General features: G+C 41.8%; 1 long non-coding RNA gene across 1 annotated transcript in view; it reads right to left on the minus strand.

Moving 5' to 3' along the window:
- Positions 1 to 5,866: 5,866 nt before the first annotated feature.
- The window catches only part of LOC147359943 (uncharacterized), a 61,715-nt gene continuing 42,177 nt past the window's right edge, over positions 5,867 to 25,404 (minus strand). The window contains exons 5-6 of the long non-coding RNA XR_015138557.1: positions 9,192 to 9,354; positions 5,867 to 7,887 (exon numbers count right to left, since the gene is read on the minus strand). This is a non-coding gene — a long non-coding RNA (uncharacterized LOC147359943). The remainder of the gene's footprint in view (positions 7,888 to 9,191; positions 9,355 to 25,404) is intronic.

Raw genomic sequence — 25,404 nt, forward strand, 5'->3', positions numbered from 1 at the left:
GACATATGGTTGGATCTACAGAGAGAAGGTTGGATGTACAGCGAGAAAGCTGGGTCTACAGAGAGAAGGCTGGGTCTACAGAGAGAAGGCTGGATCTACAGAGAGAAGGCCGGGTCTACAGAGAGAAGGCCGGATCTACAGAGAGAAGGCTGGGTCTACAGAGAGAAGGCTGGGTCTACAGAGAGAAGGCTGGACCGGTGTGGCTGTTTTCTTTTCCTCAGATATAAACTCATTGAGAGTAAATACTGTCTTTGCCCCACTCACAGTTGGCACAGGTACTCAATAAAAATGTATCAAACTGAACAAAACTGTTTTTACTTCGAAGGATAAATACTGAAAATACTGACTCCAATTATTTAGCGGTTAAATTATAGTTAAAATGATTCCAGTCTCTATTTCAATCTGCACTGAATGTGTGTAGCTTAGTAATCACAGTTATCCTCACTTCTCAGATGCAAACCACTAACATGGTGAGAGAGTCGTATCTATGCCGCAAACACGTAACACCCATGCATGGCCATAAGCTAACAGGTGATAACAAGATGACTCTAATGATGACAATTACACAACAGTCATCAAAACCATAGAGGCCTTTGCAAATATTATCTCATTTAAATCCTCACAACGACTCTATAAAGTAGTGGTAATTATGCCCAATTTGGAGATGTAGAAATCAAGGCTAAGAGAGGTTTCGTGGTTTACACAGTGAACTATTTAGATGACACAGTACGGGCAAGATTTTCACCTGCTCAGCGTGCTACAGCTCCCCGTGTTCACCATCTTTCTGACCCTGATAAATGAGGCAATGCATGGAAAAATAGCGATCTTTGACATAAAACACAGACGCCAATAAAACATGTAATGATGTTTTCCTCATACTAATAGAAGGGTTTCCACATCTCCGTGGCATGTAAATTGCCAGCTCCCCTGCCCCGTGACCTATCTGCCTCCTGCCTGGACGAACATTGGAGGCCTTCCATATACCAGAAACCAGCCTCTGGGCTGCTCCATCACTTCCTCATACCAGGAGGGAAAGGTCAAGTCCTAACACACGCCGTGATCAAAAAGGAACACAGGCCTTCCCTGGTGGTCCACTGGTAAGGAACTCACCCGTCAATGCAGGAAACACGGGTTCAATCCCTGATCTGGGAAGACCCTCTGTGCCTTGGAGCAACTAAGCCCGTGAGCAGCAGCTACTGAACCCGCGCTCAAGAGCCTGGGACCACGACCACTGAGCTCACGTGCCACCACCACCAAAGTCTGTGCACCGGGAGTCCGTGCTGCACGGGAGAAGCCGCCACAGCGAGAAGGCTTTGCAACCAGAGAAAGAGGCCGTGTAGCCGTGAAGACCCGGCACGGCCAACATATGTGAATAGCTTTTTAAAAGCAACATAACATGTTGGTAGAGAGCTTGGGTCACATTCCTGGGAACAAGGCCCGTCTCCGCCACCTCGGTCAAGCCAGTTGACCTCTCTGGACTTACTGTTTCCTTTTATGTCAAATAGAATAGCAATCATATCTAAATCAAAAGGTCCTTTTGAAGAATACATGTTATTTATACCTATGACATGCTTTGTAGGGTGCCTGACATGTAGAAGGACTCAATCCAGGTGAACATTTTTTTTTAAGACAGATGACCTCATTGATAGTATCTATTTATGTGGAGCTCTACTTCATTTTTCTTTGAAGCCATTTGCATAAAGTGATACATTTCTCAACAATATCCATTTGAAATCTTCTTGGCTACAGATGAAAGAAGATGGAGTCAGACAATTACCTGTGAGAGCAAGTGCCTCTGCTGACAGATCCTCAAATTTATCACCTATCGCAGGCCATGTGTGCCCCAGCAACTGTCTCCCTCCTCAATGCCACACACCCAGAATTAAAGCAATGAACATGATAAACGGAAGCTCAGTCTGTTTATGTAATGACAAAAAGTTCCAAATGAGCCTTTGTCTCTTATTAAAGCAGCAGATTTTGCCCCACAGTATTGAAAGTTTTAATTCAACATTCTGTTTGCCTGCAGGCAAGGCATTTTGTTAGGTAAAATAAAAACCCAACATTTCAAGTTCGGCTCAGAATGTGATAAATCAAGATTTTAAACAAAAATGACAAATGCTGTTCTTTTTTGTAAAAGTAATTTTGAAGCCCAGCTCTGTAATTGCCTCTAGATATCTTATTTCTTCACATACACTTCTTAGGAAACTTCAGAATATTTATTTCATTACTAATAAACTCTAAATGCAACCTCAGGTTTCCTTTAATAAAATATAGACTTGTCTGTCTTGGATGACATGGATTGTATTGTACTTTAGCAAATAAATCCACAGTGGAGAAAATTCAACTTGCTTACTCTTAATTAAAATTAATAGGATGTGTCTTCAAATCGCTTTCTTAAAATTCTTCCTTGAAAATTTAAAATCTCTCAGATAGGTGGTCAACTGAGGAAGCTGAGATATATCTACAGCATGGAAATAGGACCCCTGACCCCTGAAAGCCAGCTGGAGTGTTCAGAAAACCCCATTTCCCTCTGGAATATACCATATATTTACCTTTTAAGATACATACTCCTGAATACTTGGGAATTGATCAAAACACAATTAAGGAGCCCGCCTGGTAATTATCTGCTGGAAGCAACTGGGAAAATAACCAGCCTCCCCATTTTTAACTTACTAAAAATACACATCTTCATGTTTGACTCAAGAACCACTGAAATAATGTCCCGGGTGAGTCCAGGACATTACGCAGTGCCTGTCCGTGTGAACGCACACGGGCGACTGCTGTTGCTTCTCACCGCAGGCACCTTTCCATCGGTTCGAACACGGTCAGCGGAGCATCAGCATTCTCAGCTGGGAGAGCCACGGTTTACATTTTTCTCTCCGTTTCTCTCCGCATGCTCTCTCTGTACTAGGAAACAATCAGTGTGAGGAGAAATCAAAACATTTGGATTCCTGGATATTTCTTACGATACTGAAGAGGAAACTGCATTCTGTCATCTAAAGATACCACACGCATTTGGAGCTGGCATGAGGTTATTAGAGTGCTGGAGTAAGACTCTGGCTTAAAACCAGACCAGCCAACCTTATTCATGACTCTTTGCTCATCTGAAAAATGGGAACAATGTTGCCAGACAGAGAAATAAGCTCACAGAGCACTCAGCACAGAGGCTCGTGGAAGTCACCATCATTACTGTACCTTCACACATTCCATCCACACATACTTCAGCATTTTTATTCAGGTGATTCAAGAGGGGAACAGGATGTCAGTAGGTTTCAGATAGGACCTTTCACATCAAATGTATTCCGCTACATGTCTTGTCGTTTTCTGCATATAGTCTTCAAATTTCCATTTCATTTTGCCTCTATCAACCTTGTAATAGAAAATGATTTCTAAAAAAAAGCTTAATAATAGATTGAGCAATATTCCTCCTGAGAGTTGAGCCCAGGGCTTTGAACCCCATGCCAGCACAGCCTAACACACAGAAACGGCTCAATAAAGATCTGGTGAATGCACAAATAAACAAAATGATCCTTCAAGGCATTACAAGTATCTTCAGTGAACAGGATATGTGAGCCACTTTATTTTCCCTTATAATTCTAATAAAAACAGCAAGTTTTTCCAAGACAGTCAGGATGGCCAGATTGTTACTATGAAAGGTTAGAAGAGGGACATAGTAGAGGGAGTCTAGGGTCACATCTAATTACCCAGCTGAGTTTATGAATACTCTTCCACATTTGTGCTTCCTCTCACAGAAGGCTGACATAAAGTACAGCCAGTTTGAAGTACTGTCATAAGATTTATCAGTTGCAAAGTTGAACATAAAAACCTTCAGAAAAAGCATCTAATAAATATTCTATAAACAGAACTCTCTTTGCTGAATTAAATATTTAATAATATCTATTATCTGGAAAAAAATACCTTAGGAAGCAATAATATTAAGCAAATGGATACAATTTCAGGTCAGTTAATCAGCAAGATGAACTGAGTAGCACAAGGCCGGGCTCTCCAAACCCATTACTGTGCGATGCCAGGACAAAGTTGGCAGTCAGCTTATGTCACAAATTCAGATTCCCTCACAAACATACCTCAGCAAAGGTGTCTGAGAAACCCCTGAGATAAGGTAACTCCCGAAGTGACAGAGGAAAGAACTCGTGTATAATTCTGATGGGATGCTCCATAAACCTCTTGTTATCCGGAAAGCTTCACAGCGAACATCTCAGGAAGGTAAGTGAGCAACTCACTTCCTAGGGAGCAGTTCAGTCTAGCACCATCCCAGCAGCAGCACACACACACGCAGGCACACACACGCGCGCGCGCGCGCGCGCGCACAGACACACACACGTGTGCGCACAAACACACGCACACGCACACACCTGGTCACTGCCCTGGGGAGCACATCCAAGGCGGGTGCCACAGCGGCTGGGCCCCCAGTCCGGCTCTTTCGGTCTCTACCCGACGGGGACCTGAATGATGCTCTCAGAATTCAGTGGAGGGGGAGAAAAAGACAAGACCTCTTCTCCTGTAGAAACTTCTCTAGTGAGGGGGAAAGGAGACCAACAAGCAGTGTAATCCCAGGCGGGAAAAGGGCCTGAGGAAACACAGCGGGACGACAGGGATGAGACACAGTGGCGGGCGGCAGCGGGCCCAGAGGCTGAGCCTGCGCGTTCCGGATGAGACGGCTCCGGAAGAGCCCCGAGGAGGCGGCTTTTCAGCCGGAACCAGAATGACGGGAGGAGCCAGGACGCTGAGCGAAGGGCTTCCCTTGTGTCTCGGTGGGAAAGGATCCGCCTGCCGACACAGGGGACTCGAGTTTGATCCCTGGGTCGGGAAGATCCCTGGAGGAGGGAATGGCACCCACTCCGGTGTTCTTGCCTGGGAATCCCATGGACAGAGGAGCCTGGCGGGCCACTAGGGTCACAAAAGAGCACAACTTAGCAGTCGACTGAACAACAGCAGCAAACTGAGTGAAGATTTAGAAGGTTATTACAGACATAAAGAATAAAAGGAATTAAGACCCTTGGGTTGGATAAAACGTGTGAGTCAATTACAAAGATCAGCAAGCTCTCTCTATAAAGGGTCAGAGCAGAATAAATTTTTACTTTTCATGCAAAATAATCTTTGTTGCAACAACTAAACTCTACCACTGTAGTTCAAAAGCAGCCATAGGTAATCTGTGAATGACAGCTCTGAGCTGTGTTGCAATAAAACTTTATTTATAAAACCAGGCAGCAGGCACTATTTTGCCCTCAGTCCATAATTTGCCAACCTCTGCATTATTCCCAATGATAACATGCTATTCATACTTCTCTCTTCTTGAAGTACCAATCATAAGCGTCCACTTCTGTAACAATTTAGTGAGCTCCAAATCCCCATATTTTCCAAACTCCTTGAATATATTAATTTCAGCTCAGTTTTATTTTAGTGTTCCCTTTTTGCACTGACACCAGAAACTAAGATTTTATGTCATGCATTAATAGTAAAAACCATTTTTATTTATATGCAAAATATCACCATCCATAGATAATTAATATAGCAATAATTTAAAGCCACTATACTGCATTACATCTTATAAAACAAAATAAAATAATCTATAGTGATGTTACAACTCAGAAAAAACTACATGGCTAGAGTTTTCTAAATGATATTTTTGCCTTTTATAGGCAATTCACTGATTCACATTTTAATTGTTCTATAAATCAGTCTATTTCCCCTCTTAGCTCTTCTTCACATATTTTTCCTTTAGCAGATAGGAGCAGCCAGCAGAGAAAAATAGAAATGCTTGGAGATCAGCAAACGCGCGCACACACACACACACACACACACACCCCCAAACTAGCTATAAAATTATTATTCAATAGATTGGCAGTTTGTCTGAAAGATAAAGTTTTTATTCACGGAAACTGCTGTGGATTTTAGAAATTGTATGCCATTGCTACCACCGTCTTTCTGACTAGGACTGTCAAGTTGAGCATCATAATGATTATTATATATTTGCATTTCCATCCTAGACTTTTAAACCCCTTGAGAGCAGGGAATTTTGTCTCATTCATTCATTTATCGACCGCAGAGCACAGGAGAGTATCTTACTCATAGCTCAAGAAACCTTTGTTCATTTGTTCAAAATATAATAATTGTTCAAAAATAATTGTCTGCAATAAGGGAAGTAGAGAGGTATACACAGCAGGAAATGATAGGGGAGGAGCAGTGGGAGACACACCGCGAGCAGGCCTGGGGAACACCGCAGGAAGTACTGCCGAGCCATCCGTGGGCGGTGCGTCTTCATAAAAGGTCTTTGTGGGCCAAGGATTTATGAGGCTGAGGCTTCCAGCATTTGTGGAACAGTCATCCATGTGCTAATTTTTGAATTCAAAAATCAATGCCCTGACATACATAAATTTATTTTTCAAAATAACCAGTGAAGTAAATAGTTTTACCAGTGAAGTAAATACTATTAGTTTGTTGTTCAATCGCTAAGTTGTGTCCAACTCTTTGCAACCCCATGAACTGCAGCACGCGAGACTTCCTTGTCCTTCACTATCTCCTAGATTTAGTTCAAACTCATATCCATTCAGTCGGTGACATTATCCAGCCATTTCGTATTATTAGTACAGTTCAGTTCAGTTGCTCAGTCATGTCCAACTCTTTGAGACCCCATGAATTGCAGCACGCCAGGCCTCCCTGTCCATCACCAACTCCTGGAGTTCACCCAAACTCATGTGCATCGAGTCTGTGATACCATCCAGCCATCTCATTCTCTGTCGTCCCATTCTCCTCCTGCCCTCAATCTTTCTCAGCATCAGGGTCTTTTCCAATGAGTCAGCTATTCACATCAGGTGGCCAAAGTACTGGAGTTTCAGCTTCAACATCAGTCCTACCAATGAACACCCAGGACTGATCTCCTTTAGGATGGACTGGTTGGACCTCTTTGCAGTCCAAGGGACTCTCAAGAGTCTTCTCCAACACCACAGTTCAAAAGCATCAATTCTTCGGCACTCAGCTTTCTTTATAGTCCAACTCTCACATCCATACATGACCACTGGAAAAACCATAGCCTTGACTAGACAGACCTTTGTTGGCAAAGGAATGCCTCTGCTTTTTTTGCTAACTAGGTTGGTCATAACTTTTCTTCCAAGGAGTAAGCATCTTTCAATTTCATGGCTGCAGTCACCATCTGCAGTGGTTTTGGAGCCCCAAAAAATAAAGTCTGACACTGTTTCCACTGTTTCTCCATCTATTTCCCATGAAGTGATGGGACCAGATGCCATGATCTTAGTTTCTTCTGAATGTTGAGCTTTAAACCAACTTTTTCACTCTCCTCTTTCACTTTCATCTAGAGATTCTTTAGTTCTTCTTCCCATCAATTTATTATTCATAGAGTAAATTTTTAAAATCAGTAAATAAGCCAATCATTTCAAAAACTCCTTCAGTATTTTGAACACAACATGCCTATTTTCATACTCTAAAAAAATCTGGTAATATGAAAAACAGTAGGGAAATTATCAGGAATTTATGAAATCTTCGAGTAGAACTCTCACTGTAACTTCATCTACAGGTGCCATGTAATAATTTGTAAATAACTGACAAAGTAAAGGCAGACTAAATGCATCTCATCATTTTACCTCAAGGATCTCACAAAGGCTGTCTTCAGGCACCACTGTGATCACTTGACTGGGCGGCTCCCTCTAAACAAAGTCACTGCTTTTGTCTTTTCTTTGGACCCCAGGGGCATATCCATATTCTTGCATAACAGTCCCACTGCTTGCAACCAGAGAACCTAAAGTGATGTATCACCAAGAACAAGCTGGAGAGATGGCAAGCAAGTAACAGAATCATCTCCTGAGTCAGGGCTCCAAAACTTTGCCCACTCTTCATTTTGAAAGGCCACAGCTGAAATTTGGACAACCACAAATTGATGCATTTGCAAAGTAAATAGCAATATAATTCTGTAGCAACTTTTAAGCAGATCTTTGAGTCTAATACTGAAACTACAAACAAAATGATGTGAAAGGTGGAACCCTAACTCATTAATACTGAGATGGAGATTCATCTTGCGTGCCTGTCTAATTTATTTGGTCTGAAAGCTTTTAACTTTTAAACTGAATCCAAGTGTGAACACTTGCAATTTAGTGGCTCTTTTAAAACTTATCTGTTCAGAATGCATGAATATTCCTCCAGTGGAAGGGATAATAGGAAAGTAAATTAATTATATTTTAACTTTCCAATCTCATTTTCACTTTGCAAGAACTGTGCAGGATAACTATTAACCTTTCATTTTAAATGAAAAATTTAAAGAATTACCACAAAGCAATTTCAAACTACAACAAAAAAAGACCACATATCATAGATCCTTTCTTGCCAAAAATATCATTCTAAAATGTAGATCGACTTAGCATCATCCAGAAATACTTTTAATAGCCTTTTTTCAATTTTATTCACAAGTATTCAAGCAAGAATGCTCATAAAATTGGCAGTTATCAAAGTAGAGGAGTGTCAAAAAAATAAAGCTCGTTTGAATCAACTTGTATTTCTTTTTCAGTGAATGTTGAACAGAATTACATTTATATATGTTTGATCTCAAAATCAGTTCATTAGACAATATAGATTTACTTCTTTTATTTAAAAACTGCTTATTATTTTTGGATTTCAAAGAAATAAATGTTTTTTTTTTACCCAGTATGGTTTAGGGTTTTACAGATTTGAATCCTAATTTATACCCCACAAGAATTAGCTCATGACATTTTCCAGCTTAAAACCCTTCAAGGATTCCTTTTGTTTGGGACATAAAGCTTATAATCTTCAACAAGCCTGATCAAACAGCTGTTCTCTTCTTGGCTTCGTGTCTCTCTGTTCACCACTTTGCAACCTTCATTCCAGGCAGAGTCAAATTACGGATATTCAGTGTTTTCTACTCTGGACACTTAAGCTGTTTTGTTTTTTGTTTTGTTTTTTTTTTAATTTTATTTAATTTTTAAACTTTACATAATTGTATTAGTTTTGCCAAATATCATTTTATGCTACATTAGTGGAGAGGCAGGACATCCCTGCCACTCACATAGTAACCTTCCTTTATCTTAGGCTCCAAGATGGCTTGACACAGCACTTCTTGATTTAAAATTTGGAAATTTTCATTCACCACAGAATTTTTAAATTCATTTTTATTGTTTAAAATATTGCATCCAGATGTTATTTACCTTGATTCCTGGATTCTGTGGTGAGCCTGTGGGTGGTCCCAAGGAGACTGAGGCCCTCCAGCCCCTGCCCCATGCACGCACTCCTTCCCTGTCTCCTTGCCCAGCCCCAGCAGAACTCCATCCATCGTCCTCCGTCTCCAGGGGTGTCTGAAGCCACTGGCCTCTGGGAAAAGGGACCTGAGTGTTGAGTCAATGATACGACAAACACAACTCACATACATACAGCATTTTACATGAGTCGGTTTCTAAGTATGTTGACAGTTTTGCCTCTAAACAACTCATCAAGGTAGATCCTCAATGAATGGTTAAACCTTGAGAAACACAGAGGTTAAGTGACTTGCTTAACCACACAGCTTTTAGACTTGAACTTCAGAATTGGCACTTGTGATCACTATACTGTCTTTCCATAATCCCACCTCCAGCTTCAGTGGACAACTGGAGCCTCTTAGGAAAGGAAAAGGACTAAGCTTTGGGAGTGTGGCAACAAAAACTTGAGATTTTTGAGATCTTCTGAGATCAAAAGATTTGGGTGAATGACATCCAAGTGAAAGCATTAGGACTGAACCCGCAGGTTTTCTTCAGGTTGGGGTGAGGTGGGCAGAGGCAGCACACACAAGCCAAGGTGGGGTGAGTGAGACCAGACTGTGCTGAAATGCCCAGCAGTGTCTTTGGAGCCAGAACCCCCTTTACCTGCACTCAGATTTAGCCCAGTTCATGCTGCTGTTGGCTTAGGATGGAGACACCTGGGCAACACCAGATTCCCTCTGCCTTCAATTCCCCATATTCAATCTGACCACCTTGTGAGTACTTTCCTGACAATCCCCAGAATTCCTAAAATTCCAAAATGAGGCTTGTCCAGGACATCTATGGGTTAGTGGTGATAGGGAATCCCACCACTATGCTGAGGTGATAAAAATCACACAATCCTGTGCTGACACCAACCCTTGTTCACACTGAATATTTCAAGTCCTCAGAGGAAACATCCTCTTTCACCCAAGGACTTGTCACAGGGGTTTCCAAAGCCTGGTAGTGGTTAGTTGCTAAATTGTGCCCAACTCTTGTGACCCCATGGACTGTAGCCTGCCAGGCTGCTCTGTCCATGGGATTTCTCAGGCAAGAACACTGGAGTGGGTTGCATTTCCTCCTCCAGGGGATCTTCCTAACCGAGGGATCGAACCTGGGTCTTCTGCATTGGCAGGCGGGTTCTTTACTGACTGAGCCACCTAGAAGAGCCTTATCTCTCTGTTACCCACTCCATCGCACCCTGCTACCCCTGGAGAATTCCTATCAATACAACAGCTCAGATAACAGCTCCTCCAGAATGCTCCATCTATCTGTAAATGTCTAGCTGCTGGTCTAGGGAGAGGTCAGCAGATGTGTCTGGCTTTGCTGGCCATATAGTCGCTGTTCCAATTACTGAACCTTACCACTGTTATACAGTAGCTGCTAGGTGAAGAAAAAAGTGAGTTTTAGTTGCTTGGTCGTATTTGACTCCTTGCAATCCCATGGACTCTAGCTTGCCAGGCTTCTCTAGTCCATGGAATTCTCCAGGCAAGAATACTGGAGTGGGTAGCCATTCGTCTCTCCAGGGGATCTTCTTGACCTAGGGACTGAACCCAGGTCTCCTGTATTGCAGGCAGATTCTTTACTGTCTGAGTCACCAGGGAAGGCCAGTAGCAGCTACTGACAATGTATAAACAAATGGCATAGCTATGCTCAACAAAACTTTATTTACAAAAACAGGCTGTGGGCCCAGATTTGGCTTGTGGATCACAGTTGGCCAACTTGTGGTCCAGACTATACAACACTTGTGACTGCAGAAACAGTATCTTCCTTTTTTTAAGCATTGCATCCCAGAACCTAACATCATATTGAGTAACAGAAATTCAATGGTACTTATTATATATAAGTTGAACTAATTATCTAATACTAAAGACAAGTTACTGGATTTTCCCTATAGTTAGTACAACTAATGAATTGCAGTCTCTATTTTAAATTCTACTTAAATGTTTTGAAACAAGATGGCATTTGAATTTTTTTTTTAATCTGTCATAGTAGCTAGGTATAAACCCTAAAAACAGATCTGTGCTCATGCCACGTATCCTTAGGAAAATAGCTTCTCTGAGTCTTAGCTTGCTCATTTACAAAATGGAAATAATATTACTTCCCTTTTTAAAAGGGCTGTTGTGAGGATTAAGAGGTATAACTTATATGAATTATTATACACGAGCAATCCAGCATTTCATATTCTCACCAACAAAAGTTAACTGCACCAAGTAAAGAAAAAGGTAAAATACCGAAAAAAAGGGAAAGAAGTTCCCCCACCTCATTAGCATGACTGAATCCATCTGAGTTTCCAGGCTGAGTTGTATCGATGCTGACAGATCCACTCTCAGTATCTAAGTGATAACTTACGAAACTGCAACTCCAAGTCACCACGGCAAACTCCTCACCACTGCTGAGGAAAATCAGCTCTGACTTTGTGTGTAAGCATAAATAAAGACACTCCTTCCAGGCGGCTTAAAGGATATTTTTTTCATCACAAACATGTTTTCCATCTTTAATACCTGAGACAATCATTATGAACACCAATATGAAGACCCACTTAAGAGTGAGAAAGCCACCATCACTGGGAAAGTAGAAGCAACATGAAACTCAACTTTTTCCATTCAAAATTGCTAGGGATGGTTTTCATGGAACTGAAGCATGGTGTAAAAGGTAAAAGGAAGGTTTTTAATTTTATGTTTTCATGCAAAATAATCCTTTGGACCTTAATTACATTGTGAGTTAACACTGATCTTTGTAGCAGTGGCCTAAAAACACATACTTTGCTTTTAAATTGCAAAACTGAAAAGGCAAAATGTTGACTTTCTAATATAATTTTGCCTTCTTTTATTGTTTTTATTTAATGCATATATCTAACAAGTATTCAATACTGCCTGTAGTCCTATGCATTTTAGGAGCTGTTTAAGAAAAATTGGTTGAGTTTATATGAAAAAGAAAAATTAGATGGTGCATCTATCCTCTGAGCTTCCCTGATAGCTCACTTCTAAAGAATCTGTCTGCAATGCAGGAGACCCCAGTTCGATTCCTGGGTCTGGAAGATCTGCTGGAGAAGGGATAGGCTGTTGCTGCTGCTAAGTCGCTTCAGTCGTGTCTGACTCTGTGCGACTACTCCAGTATTCTTGGGCTTCCCTTGTGGCTCAGCTGGTAAAGAATCTGCCCACAATGTGGGAGACCTAGGTTAGATCCCTGGGTTGGGAAGATCCCCTGGAGAAGGGAAAGGCTACCCACTCCAGTTTTCTGGCCTGGAGAATTCCATGGACTGTATTGTCCACGGGGTCACAAAGAGTCGGACATGACTGAGTGACTTTCACTTTTCATCCTCTAGGTGCTTATAATCTAAATAGGAAAACAGTGAAAATTCACATGAAAAAGTTAGGCTTCAGCTGTTATCACCACGCAAATAGAATCAAACTGTCTATGAGTGGTAAGCGATATGCTATATGTAACAGGTGGATTTCAGTATTTCAGCGTCTTGCATTTGGCTTTATTCTAGTCTGTCCAGAGCAGCTTATTCATCTACTCCCGCACCTCTCCATTCATACACCCACCCATCCTATTACTTCCACAGGAACGCACTCTGCACTTTTATAATTGTGACCACTGAGTCCTGGAATCACTTAAAGGAAGATAAAGATTAGCAGGTGATTTGAGATGTTATTCATCCTCATTAAAAAAAAAAAAAAAAAACTACATGAAAAAAGCAATACAGTGACTTGGCCTGATCTTCAACCTGCCAGTACTTTCCTGGTTCTCAACAAAATTGTTTCCCCCAAAGAGAATTAAGCAGGAATTTCCCAGTCCCAGCTTCCTTCAAACACCATCACAGAAAACTAAAATCTTTGGGAGGGCGATAAAACCTTAGGGGCTTGTTGAACTTAGAGGTTCAATACCTAAAGTAAAAACTAGCATTTTAGAAACTAATGGTTTAGTCCAACTGCCACATCACTCACCCCCAAGGCATCATGGAAGAAGTTACATAAACCCAGAACTTAAAGTAGAGACAAGAAAACAAAACCTCAGCTTCCATTTCCTGAGTTCAAACAGACGCATGAACCCAAGAGGAAAATGGAAAGTGATTCTCATCAAGGAAAACCATTCATAAAACTTTGTTGTCTTTTCTCTCAGGTGGATTTGAGATAAGACCCTAACTGAAACACACTTGAAATTAACTCGCCCTCTTTTGAGAGCAGCTTGATCATCAGAGTCACTATTTTCTTTGTTAGCTGTGATGAGACCTTTTTGGCTTCCTTTTATTGAATTCAGATTCCTCAGTGTCAGGCATGGAGCACCTCACATTTTCTACCTTGTTCATTCCCCAAGTTACTCTTCATCCCTGCTTTGATTTACAGAAGCAGAATCTGATGTCCAGAGAAGGAAAGCCATCTACCTAAGAACACACAACTAACTAAAAGATGACAATCGAGAAATCTAAGCTCGTGTCTGTCTTTAAAACCAGGAGTTTGAAAATTACACCCAATGGAGCCACTAGAGATCTTCAGAAATCCCCTGGTGACTTGCTGGCACCCAATGGAGCCACTAGAGATCTTCAGAAACCCCTGGTGACTTGCTGGTAGGGAGCGTGTGGGGCTGTCACAGCTTTTGCCCCCTGCAGCTGCTCCAACCAGAGTAGCTTGTGTGCCATCTGCTTTATTGCCGTATGTTGGATGAACGCATAGAGCCATTCAAGAATAGTGTCCATGCTTAGAAATAAGTTTGGAAGCCAAGGATTCACTTCACCCTCCTCACTTTTTAGATGGGAAAGCTGAGAGCCAGAAGAATAAAAATCTAGAGTCGTGAAAACTGACCTTTTCCAGTCCTGTGGCCACTGCTGAGTTTCCCAAATTTGCTGGCATGTTGAGTGCAGCACCTTAACAGCATCATCTTTTAAGATTTGAAATAGCTCAACTGGAGTTCCATCACCTCCACTAGTCTTGTTCATAGTGATGCACTCTAAGGCCCACTTGACTTCGCATGTCTGGCTCTAGGTGAGTGATCACACCATCGTGGTTATCTAGGTCATGAAGATCTTTTTTGTATAGTTCTTCTGTGTATTCTTGGCACCTCTTCTTAATATCTTCTGCTTTTGTTAGGTCCATATCGTTTCTGTCCTTTATTGTGCCCATCTTTGAGCGTCCCTTGGACTGCAAGGAGGTCAACCAGTCCATCCTAAAGGAAATCAACCCTGAATATTCATTGGAAGGACTGATGCTAAAGCTGAAACTCCAATACTTTGGCCACCTCATGCGAAGAACTGACTTACTGGAAAAGACCCTGATGCTGGGAAAGATTGAAGGCAGGAGGAGAAGGGGATGACAGAGGATGCGACGGTTGGATGGCATCACCAACTCAATGGACATGAGTTTGAGTAAACTCCAGGAGTTGGTGAAGGACAGGGAGGCCTGGCGTGCTGCAGTCCACGGGGTCGCAGAGTTGGACACGACTGAGCGACTGAACTGAACTGATAGTGTCATGAGTGACTTATCCATGAGGGTAATGTTAATAATACCTAACACGTAATGAGTACTAACTCTACAAAAGCATTATACTAAGGGATTTCACTGGGCTTCCCAGGTGGCGCTGCTGGTAAAGAAAAACCTGGACTTATGTTTCAACAGTAGTGTTCTTATTTTCTCTTCTTTTTTTTTAATCACGCTACTTCTATTTGTTATTTAAATTGGAGCTGATTGATGCAAGATGCCCACAGAAGTCATCTGCCCAATCTGACATCCTTTCCAACAGAGAAAACTCTTCCCTTCCCTTTGGGCCACATATGTAGCCTTCTGGATCTCAAGAACACTAATCATTCTGTTATTTTAAGTTTGCTGTTGATTTTGTTGTTTAGTCACTAAGTCGTTTTCAACTCTTTGCAACCCTGTGTACTGTAGCTGGAAAGGCTCCTCTGTCCATGACATTTCCCAGGCAAAAATACTGGAGTAGGTCGCCATTTCCTTCTCGGGGGAATCTTCCCAACCCAGGGATCAAGCCTACATTTCCTGTTTGGCAGACAGATTCTTTACCACTGAGCCACCAGGAAAGTTACACAATGAATAATTCCACAGAAGAATCAGTCACTCATGAGTTCAACCTGCAGCTCCTGGAAGCCACATTGGAATGGTACCTTCTTGTCCATAATTTTTTCTACGCTCTCTTTTTCAAAAACATAGCTAGCATTTTATCAGTTGAAGCGTTTGAGCCACGATTCCCTATGAGGCCTGTTATTCAAAGATTATTTGTACCTAGCAATGCATGTTTAATAGTCAGTAGTTTGAAAAGCAACTGTTTTACATGCAAAGACTGGATCAAACGAATGCCAGTAAACTCCCCAATCACATAATTTATGTACAGTATTTAGAAGTGAAAAGTTTCAGATCAACAGACATGTTCCACCTGACAAGAACCCAGAAGGGGTTTTACTTTAGCAAAAAGAAAAAAAAACAAAGAGTATCTTATAGAAAAATATATGCTTTGCATTTTATCTTTCCTTATTCTAGCCTATTGGCTAATAGGAAAAGGTTTCTGTGTCTCTTACCTTTTGCCCTTCATTGAAGCTAGTGGTCTAAGGGACCCAAATCAAGTCAGTGCTAACCCCACAGTGAGAGAACCCTAAAGAGTCATGTAAAAGGCTGATGGATCGTGAATCAGTATGAGATGCCTAACTTTTAATGAGACATGTAACCGATGCTACCGTAATATTTTTTGCCATCACTCAAAGTCTCGAATAAAGCAATGAATTTAACTTGGACATTGGTTGTCTACACAATTCCCAAGAAACGAGCCAGGCAAATCAACTCAGGGAGATGAGTAAAAATTTGACTCTTCCCACCACACCTTAAATTGGCAAAATGTTGAACTGAGTTTGAGTCTTTTCTGGTAAAATATTTGACCCATTCAGTTTATAGGATGCTTTCCATTCCTTTAATATCATTTCTAGGAAAAATTTCTAATGAGTAAAATGTAAATTTGACTAAATCTTTTCCCAATAAAATGCCTTACTTTACATATTCCCAAAGAAAATGAGATTGTGTTTCCTCTTTTAATTTTTCCAGTCATGACCATATACTTTCCCAGAGTAACTATCTTTCCCTCTCTAGCACACCTCCTGATATTAAAAGAGACATTTTTATGAATGTTGCCTTTTGTTCATTACTGGCAGGGTATCTCCCTGTCACCTTACTAGGCCTGAGCTTCAGAATCCTATTAATATAATATTTCTGATTTCTGAATCTACAGACACAGGAAAATGTGATTAATCCGGAAACGTATAGCATGTCAGCTTAATGATGTTCCGAGTTAAGCTCATTTCATACTAATTAAGGACAAAATTTCCTACTTTGATCCACACTGCTGCTGCTGCTAAGTCGCTTCAGTCGTGTCTGACTCTGTGTGACCCCATAGACGACAGCCCACCAGGCTCCTCCGTCCCTGGGATTCTCCAGGCACTAGTAGATTCTAATGCACAGTGCAGAGTGTTCCTGCTCATGGAGATCAGTGAGAAAGTCAAACATCACCATATAGAACACCATCTGTGCTCCGTGACTCAGTCGTGTACGACTCTTGTGACCCCCATGGGCTGTAGCCCACTAGGCTCCTCTGCCCATGGGATCCTCCAGGCAAGAACTGGAGTGGGTTGCTGTTTCCTCCTCCAGGGGATCTTTCTGACCAGGGACCAAACCAGAGTCTCTCGTGTCTCCTGCACTGGAAGGTGGGTTATTTACCACACTGAGCCACCAGAGAAGCTCCAAGAGAGCCAAATGCGGTACCTAATGACGATGAGAAGTGCCAATGGCCTCAGCTCTAAAGATTACACCTCCTTAATGGCAGAAAGCGAGGAGACATTAAAGATCCTCTTGGTGAAGGTGAAAGAGGAGAGTGAAAAAGCTGGCTTAAAACTCAACATTCAAAAAACCCAAATTATGGCATCTGGTCTTATCACTTCATGGCAAATAAATGGGGGGAAATGGAAACAGTGACAGACTTTTACTTTCTTGGGCTCCAAAAACCACTGTGGATGGTGACTGCAGCCATGAAATTAAAAGATACCTGCTCCTTGGAAGAAAAGCTATGATGAAACCTAGACAGTATATTAAAAAGTAGAGACATCACTTTGGTTACAAAGGTCCATCTAGTCAAAGCTATGGTTTTTCTAGAAGTCATGAATGGATGTGAGAGATGGCTCATGAAGGTTGAGAGCTGAAGAACTGATATTTTCAAACTGTGGCGCTGGAGAAGACTCTTTTGAGATCAAATCAGTAAACCCTAAAGGAAATTAACCCTAAGTATGCAGTGAAAGTACTGACGCTGAAACTAACACTCTGGACACTTGATCCTTTGGACTCATTGGAAAAGACTCTGACGCTGGGAAAGACTGAAGGCAGAAGGCCAGAGAGAGACAGAGGATGAGGCGGCTGGGTGGCATCAGTGACTCAACGGACATGAGTCTGAGCACAGTCTGGGAGACAGTGAGGGACAGGGAAGCCTGGCGTGCTGCAGTCCATGGGGTCACAGAGAGTCAGACACGACTGGGAGCCCGAACAACAACAGTGCAGGTCAACTGTGCGCTGAGCTCTTACAAGTGAGATTCTGCGAACTCCTCGGACGTTGTGAGGCCAGGAGAACTCCTTCCCAGTTCAGAGCCACGCAACTGCCCCTCCCAACACTGCCTATTACTTACTTTTACATATGGCAGAGGACTCTCTGCAGATACAAGGAATAGTGAGGACCTCAAATGTAATGCATAAAAATTGGTATATTCTCAGTTTCCTGGGAGTGGATTAATTTACACAGACTTCATAATAACATAGCGCTCAATGTCAGAGATAAAAAATGAAACATCCATATGACGCTTGGAACTCTGTGTTTTGAAAGTTCCTTTGTTTCTGACTATAGTAAAATATGCATCATGTGAATTTTGCCATTTTAACCATTTGTAAGAGGATAAACTCAGTGGCGTTCAGCACACCCACAATGCTGTGCAGCCACCACTACCAGCTCACCCAGGACCCTTCATCATCCTAGACAGGCATCCTGGACGCACCTACGGTGACTCCTCCACGCCTCTCCTCACCCAGGACCCTTCATCATCCTAGACAAGCATTCTGGACGCACCTACAGTGACTCTTCCACGCCTCTCCTCACCCAGGACCCTTCATCATCCTAGACAGGCATCCTGACCGCACCTACAGTGACTCCTCCACGCCTCTCCTCACCCAGGGACAACCAGCATTCAACGTGCAGTTTTGACTAGTTTGCCCATTCGAGGTAACTCGTATAAGTAGAAGGGCTTCCCTGCTGGCTCAGCTGGTAAAGAATCCACCTGCAATGCAGGAGATCTGGGTTTGATCCCTGGGTTGGGAAGATCCCCTGGAAAGGGAAGGGCTACCCACTCTAGGATTCTGGCCTGGAGAATTCCATGGACTGTGTAGTCCGTGGGGTTGCAAAGAGTCAGACACGACCAAGCGACTTTCACTTTCACATAAGGAGAATCATACGGTATTTGTCCTCTTGTGTCTGGTTTACTTCACTGAGCACAATGTTTCCAAGGAGCATGTATCAGAATTGTGTTCCTTGATAAAACTGAATAATACCTCATTTGTGTACACACTACATTTTGTCTTTATCCATTCATCTCTGATAGACATTTGAGTTTTGACTATTGTGAATAGTGCTTGTATGGACAAAGGCGTTCAAGTATTAGACCAGTCTGTTTTTAATTTGCAGGAATATTTAGCATTTGATCTTATCAGAAGGAATTAACTGGTTATTTGGGAAGTATTAGGCTTTATGATTCTCTTCACTTTCCAATTACTACTAAAAATGAAGTCACTCAGTCGTGTCCGACTCTTTGCGACCCCATGGACAGTAGCCCACCAGGCTTCTCCATCCATGGGATTTTCCAGGCAAGACTACTGGGGTGGGGTGCCATTTCATTAATAAACGAACAATAATGTAGGACCAAAATGTATATTTAGGACTGAATACTTATACGGAATGAAGCAGGGCAAAGACTAATAGAGTTTTGCCAAGAAAATGCACTGGTCATAACAAACACCCTCTTCCAACACCACAAGAGAAGACTCTATACATGGACATCACCAGATGGTCAACACCAAAATCAGACTGATTATATTCTTTGCAGCCAAAGATGGAGAAGCTCTATTCAGTCAGCAAAAAAACAAGACCAGGAGCTGACTGTGGCTCAGACCATGAACTCCTTATTGCCAAATTTATACTTAAATTGAAGAAAGTAGGGAAAACCACTAGACCATTCAGGTATGACCTAAATCAAATCCCTTATGATTATACAGTGGAAGTGAGAAATAGATTTAAGGGCCTAGATCTGATAGATAGAGTGCCTGATGAACTATGGAATGAGCTTCGTGACATTGTACAGGAGACAGGGATCAAGACCATCCCCATGGAAAAGAAATGCAAAAAAGCAAAATGGCTATCTGGGAAGGCCTTACAAATAGCTGTGAAAAGAAAAGAAGCGAAAAGCAAAGGAGAAAAGGAAAGATATAAACATATGAATGCAGAGTTCCAAAGAATAGCAAGAAGAGATAAGAAAGCCTTCCTCAGCGATCAATGCAAAGAAATAGAGGAAAACAACAGAATGGGAAAGACTAGGGATCTCTTCAAGAAAATCAGAGATACCAAAGGAATATTTCATGCAAAGATGGGCTCGATAAACGACAGAAATGGTATGGACCTAACAGAAGAAGATATTAAGAAGAGATGGCAAGAATACACAGAAGAACTGTACAAAAAAGATCTTCACGACCCAGATAATCACGATGGTGTGATCACTGACCTAGAGCCAGACATCCTGGAATGTGAAGTCAAGTGGGCCTTGGAAAGCATCACTATGAACAAAGCTAGTGGAGGTGATGGAATTCCAGTGGAGCTATTTCAAATCCTGAAAGATGATGCTGTGAAAGTGCTGCACTCAATATGCCAACAAATTTGGAAAACTCAGCAGTGGCCACAAGACTGGAAAAGGTCCGTTTTCATTCCAATCCCAAAGAAAAGCAATGCCAAAGAATGCTCAAACTATGGCAAAATTGCATTCATCTCACATGCTAGTAAAGTCATGCTCAAAATTCTCCAAGCCAGGCTTCAGCAATATGTGAACTGTGAACTTCCTGATGTTCAAGCTGGTTTTAGAAAAGGCAGAGGAACCAGAGATCAAATTGCCAACATCCACTGGATCGTGGAAAAAGCAAGAGAGTTCCAGAAAACATCTATTTCTGCTTTATTGACTATGCCAAAGCCTTTGACTGTGTGGATCACAATAAACTCTGGAAAATTCTGAAAGAGATGGGAATACCAGACCACCTGATCTGCCTCTTGAGAAATCTGTATGCAGGTCAGGAAGCAACAGTTAGAACTGGACATGGAACAACAGACTGGTTCCAAATAGGAAAAGAAGTTCGTCAAGGCTGTATATTGTCACCCTGTTTATTTAACTTATATGCAGAGTACATCATGAGAAATACTGGACTGGAAGAAACACAAGCTGGAATCAAGATTGCTGGGAGAAATATCAAGAACCTCAGATATGCAGATGACACCACCCTTATGGCAGAAAGTGAAGAGGAACTAAAAAGCCTCTTGATGAAAGTGAAAGTGGAGAGTGAAAAAGTTGGCTTAAAGTTCAACATTCAGAAAACGAAGATCATGGCATCTGGCCCCACCACTTCCTGGGAAATAGATGGGGAAACAGTGGAAACAGTGTCAGACTTTATTTTTCTGGGCTCCAAAATCACTAGAGATGGTGACTGCAGCCACGAAATTAAAAGACGCTTAATCCTTGGAAGGAAAGTTATGACCAACCTAGATAGCATATTCAAAAGCAGAGATATTACTTTGCCAACAAAGGTCCGTCTAGTCAAGGCTATGGTTTTTCCTGCGGTCATGTATGGATGTGAGAGTTGGACTGTGAAGAAGGCTGAGCACCGAAGAACTGATGCTTCTGAACTGCGGTGTTGGAGAAGACTCTTGAGAGTCCGTTGGGCTGCAAGGAGATCCAACCACTCCATTCTGAAGGAGATCAGCCCTGGGATTTCTTTGGAAGGAATGATGCTGAAGCTGAAACTCCAGTACTTTGGCCACCTCATGCGAAGAGTTAACTCATTAGAAAAGACTCTGATGCTGGGAGGGATTGGGGGCAGGAGGAGAAGGGGACGACAGAGGATGAGATGGCTGGATGGCATCACTGACTCGATGGACATGAGTCTCATCCGGGAGTTGGTGATGTACAGGGAGGCCTGGTGTGCTGCGATTCATGGGGTCGCAAAGAGTCGGACACGACTGAGAAACTGATCTCATCTGATCTATCAGGCACATCGTAGGGACTTTGTATGAAGTTTCTGATTTAAAGCTTCTCAAACCTTATCAGATGACACCACCCTTATGGCAGAAAGTGAAGAGGAACTAAAAAGCCTCTTGATGAAAGTGAAAGAGGAGAGTGAAAAAGTTGGCTTAAAGCTCAACATTCAGAAAACGAAGATCATGGCAACTGGTCCCATCACTTCATGGGAAATAGATGGGGAAACAGTGGAAACAGTGTCAGACTTTATTTTTGGGGGCTCCAAAATCACTGCAGATGGTGATTGCAGCCATGAAATTAAAAGACACTTGCTCCTTGGAAGGAAAGTTATGACCAACCTAGATAGCATATTAAAAAGCAGAGACATTACTTTGCCAACAAAGGTCTGTCTAGTCAAGGCTATGGTTTTTCCTGTGGTCATGTATGGATGTGAGAGTTGAACTGTGAAGAAAGCTGAGCACCAAAGAATTGATGCTTTTGAACTGTGGTGTTGGAGAAGACTCTTGAGAGTCCCTTGGCCTGCAAGGAGATCCAACCAGTCCATTCTGAAGGAGATCAGCCCTGGGATTTCTTTGGAAGGAATGATGCTAAAGCTGAAACTCCAGTACTTTGGCCACCTCATGGCAAGAGTTGACTCATTGGAAAAGACTCTGATGCTGGGAGGGATTGGGGGCAGGAGGAGAAGGGGACGACAGAGGATGAGATGGCTGGATGGTGTCACTGACTCGTTGGACGTGGGTCTGAGTGAACTCCGGGAGCTGGTGATGTACAGGGAGGCCTGGCGTGCTGTGATTCATGGGGTCGCAGAGAGTCGGACACGACTGAGCCACTGAACTGAACTGAAACCTTATCAGGAGGTACCATTTTTGTACACATTTCACAAATGGCAAAACAAGCAGGAGAAGGTGGGTGTGTTTGCTCAGGATAAAACAACTAGTGGCTGAGCCAGGATTAGAACGCAATTTCCTGATCCCTAAGGCTGCACTCTTCAGTTTTATGCTTTACTGTCAGATCAATCGGAGAAGGCAATGGCAACCCACTCCAGTACTCTTGCCTGGAAAATCCCATGGATGGAGGGGCCTGGTGGGCTGCCGTCTATGGGGTCGCACAGAGTCGGACAGGACAGGCGACTTAGCAGCAGTAGCAGCAGCCAGATCAATGCTAAAATATAAATTGCTTTAGATGCTGATTTCCTGTCTCCTGGAGAGTAGATGAGAAATGACTGAAAATCCTGTGGGTGAGGCAAGCTCGTGAGATCTCTGCAGAGCTTAAGGGAAATTTAAAACGGAATAAAACTTAAAAAGAAGGATCCAAAAGCATGGGGCAGATCCCACAAATTCTACCCCTGCCCCTGGCTTCTCTCTACTTCTCTGCTCCCTCCTCTCCCAAAGCCTCCTCTTTTCTCTGTCTGTACACACACACACACACACTTGCAATAGCAGGAGGCTATAAGAAAGAATATGAACAAGATGAAGTTTTAAAACAGGAAAAATAGAAGACAACTTTGTAGAAATGAAAGAGATTTGTGTTTAGAATGGATAGCTGCACCATCTCCTGCTTCCTGTGTGCATTTCAGAAAAACTGAAGAAAGAAGCGGCAGGGACCAAGAGACTGCACGTGCACTGGAAAGAAGAGTCTCTAACATCCCCAGGCGGCATCAGGCTTAGGTGTTTTTTTGGCCTGATACTTATCACAAAGCCATCCCAAAGGTGAAGGGATTCTGGGAAATACACTGTGTTTTTTTAAACTGGGGTTCTTTTAGGAAAAGAGAGAAGGCAGATATCATGTAAGCAACTAACGCTGATGAACACAGGTGGGGGACAATAATAAAAAACATTCATGAAATTTTGATATGAATTCATAAAACATCAAAATAGATAAAGAAGAATTTTAGAATACAGGAAAAATGGTCTGAAATAATTTAATAGCCAGAAGCTGTGAATTTTGACAAATATGAAGGCAGGTAAAACATTAACAAGACCTTGATGATTTAAATAATATAATTAATAATGTTGTTTCAAGAGCTGCAATTGCAGCTTACAAAGAATACAATTGAGACTGTTTATATATAGGGCCACAAAGAAAATCTCAAAACATTAAAAAATGAAAAAGCATACCAATGATAATTGATATCTGACCAAAATACAATAAAAGCATACTTTTTAAAAGAAGATGCAACTGAAATCCAATGGAGATGGGATCATCTTTCAATAAAGGGTGTTGTGTCTGTACACAGAAAAACCTAGACATGGACCTTAAACCTTAAGAAAAAACTAACTCAAAATGGATCATAGACTAAAATGTAAAATATAAGACTATATAACAGCTAGAAGAAAATAGGAGAAAATATGTAACCTTGGATCTGATGATGTTTCCAGATACAACACCAAAAATATTATCCATGAAAAAAATACAATAAATTGGACTTTACTAAAATTAGAAATACTTTGTATTATGAAAGCTACTATTAAGAGAATGAACAGACAAGCCTCAGGCTAGGAGAAAGCTTTTGCAAACTAGATATCTAATAAAAGACAAGGTATCAAATATACAAAAACACTAAAACTCAATTATTTAAAAAAATCCAATTAAAAAATGTGCAAAAGACCTGATCAGACACCTCAAAAAAGATGATAAATATATAGATGATAGCTGGATAGATGGTGAGACAGTTAAATGGACAGACTGATGATACATGGAAAATGAGAAATGAAAAGATGTCACTAGGAAAATGAAAATTCAAATAATATACTCCCGTACACTATTAAAATGGCAAGAACAATAACAAACCCTGAAAATCTCCCAATAATTCATCAACCCAGCCTAACCCCAAACCCCTGGGTCAGGAAGATCCCCTAGAGAAGGGAAAGGCACCCCACTCCAGTATTCTTGGGGCTTCCCTGGCGGTTCAGACTGTAAAGAATCTGCCTGCAATGTGGAAGACCTTGATTCAATTCCTGGGTTGGGAAGAAGGGAATGGCTACCCACTCCAGTATTCTCCCGGGAAATCACATGGACAGAGAAGCCTGGCAGGCTACAGTCCACTGGGTCTCAAACAGTCACACATGACTGAGCAACACTTTCACTTTTCACTACTTTCGTGTTAAGCTAATAGAAGCCTAAGGAAGCATCACTTAATCTAATGCTATGCTATGCTAAGTCACTTCAGTCGTGTCTGACTCTGTGCAACCCCATAGACGGCAGCCCACCAGGCTCCCCCGTCCCTGGGATTCTCCAGGCAAGAACACTGGAGTGGGTTGCCATTTCCTTCTCCAAGGCAGGAAAGTGAAAAGTGAAAGTGAAGTCACTCAGTCGTGTCCGACTCTTAGCAACCCCATGGATTGCAGCCTAACAGGCTCCTCCGTCCATGGGATTTTCCAAGCAAGAGTACTGGAGTGGGGTGCCATTGCCTCCTCCGACTTAATCTAATATGAGATTCTAAACAGGATCCTGGAACAGAAAAAGGACATTAAGTAAAAACTAAGGAAATCTGAATAAAGATTTTAATAATACTATATTGGTTCATTAATTGTGACAAACATACAATACTAATTAATACATTAACAATAGAGAAACTGGGTATGGGGTATGTAGGAACTCTGAGAAATCTTCACAACTTCTGTAAATCTAAAACTATGCTAAAATGTAAAGTTTTTCAGTTTAAAAGTTTAAATCTGAAAAACCAACAATCTTTTCTATTAAAGAGGAAACCAAAACCGTAATTATGGACCACTTAATATAATTACATTCAAAACAAAGCACATGAAATTTTATAGCGTTTGATCAAAAATGAAATCAGATAAAAAGCCATGGCTCTAAATG

The sequence above is a fragment of the Bos grunniens genome, chromosome 13 (assembly GCF_055505025.1).
Source record: "Bos grunniens cultivar Pamir isolate PY7600 chromosome 13, Bosgru_T2T1.0, whole genome shotgun sequence".
NCBI classification, from domain to species: Eukaryota; Metazoa; Chordata; class Mammalia; order Artiodactyla; family Bovidae; genus Bos; species Bos grunniens.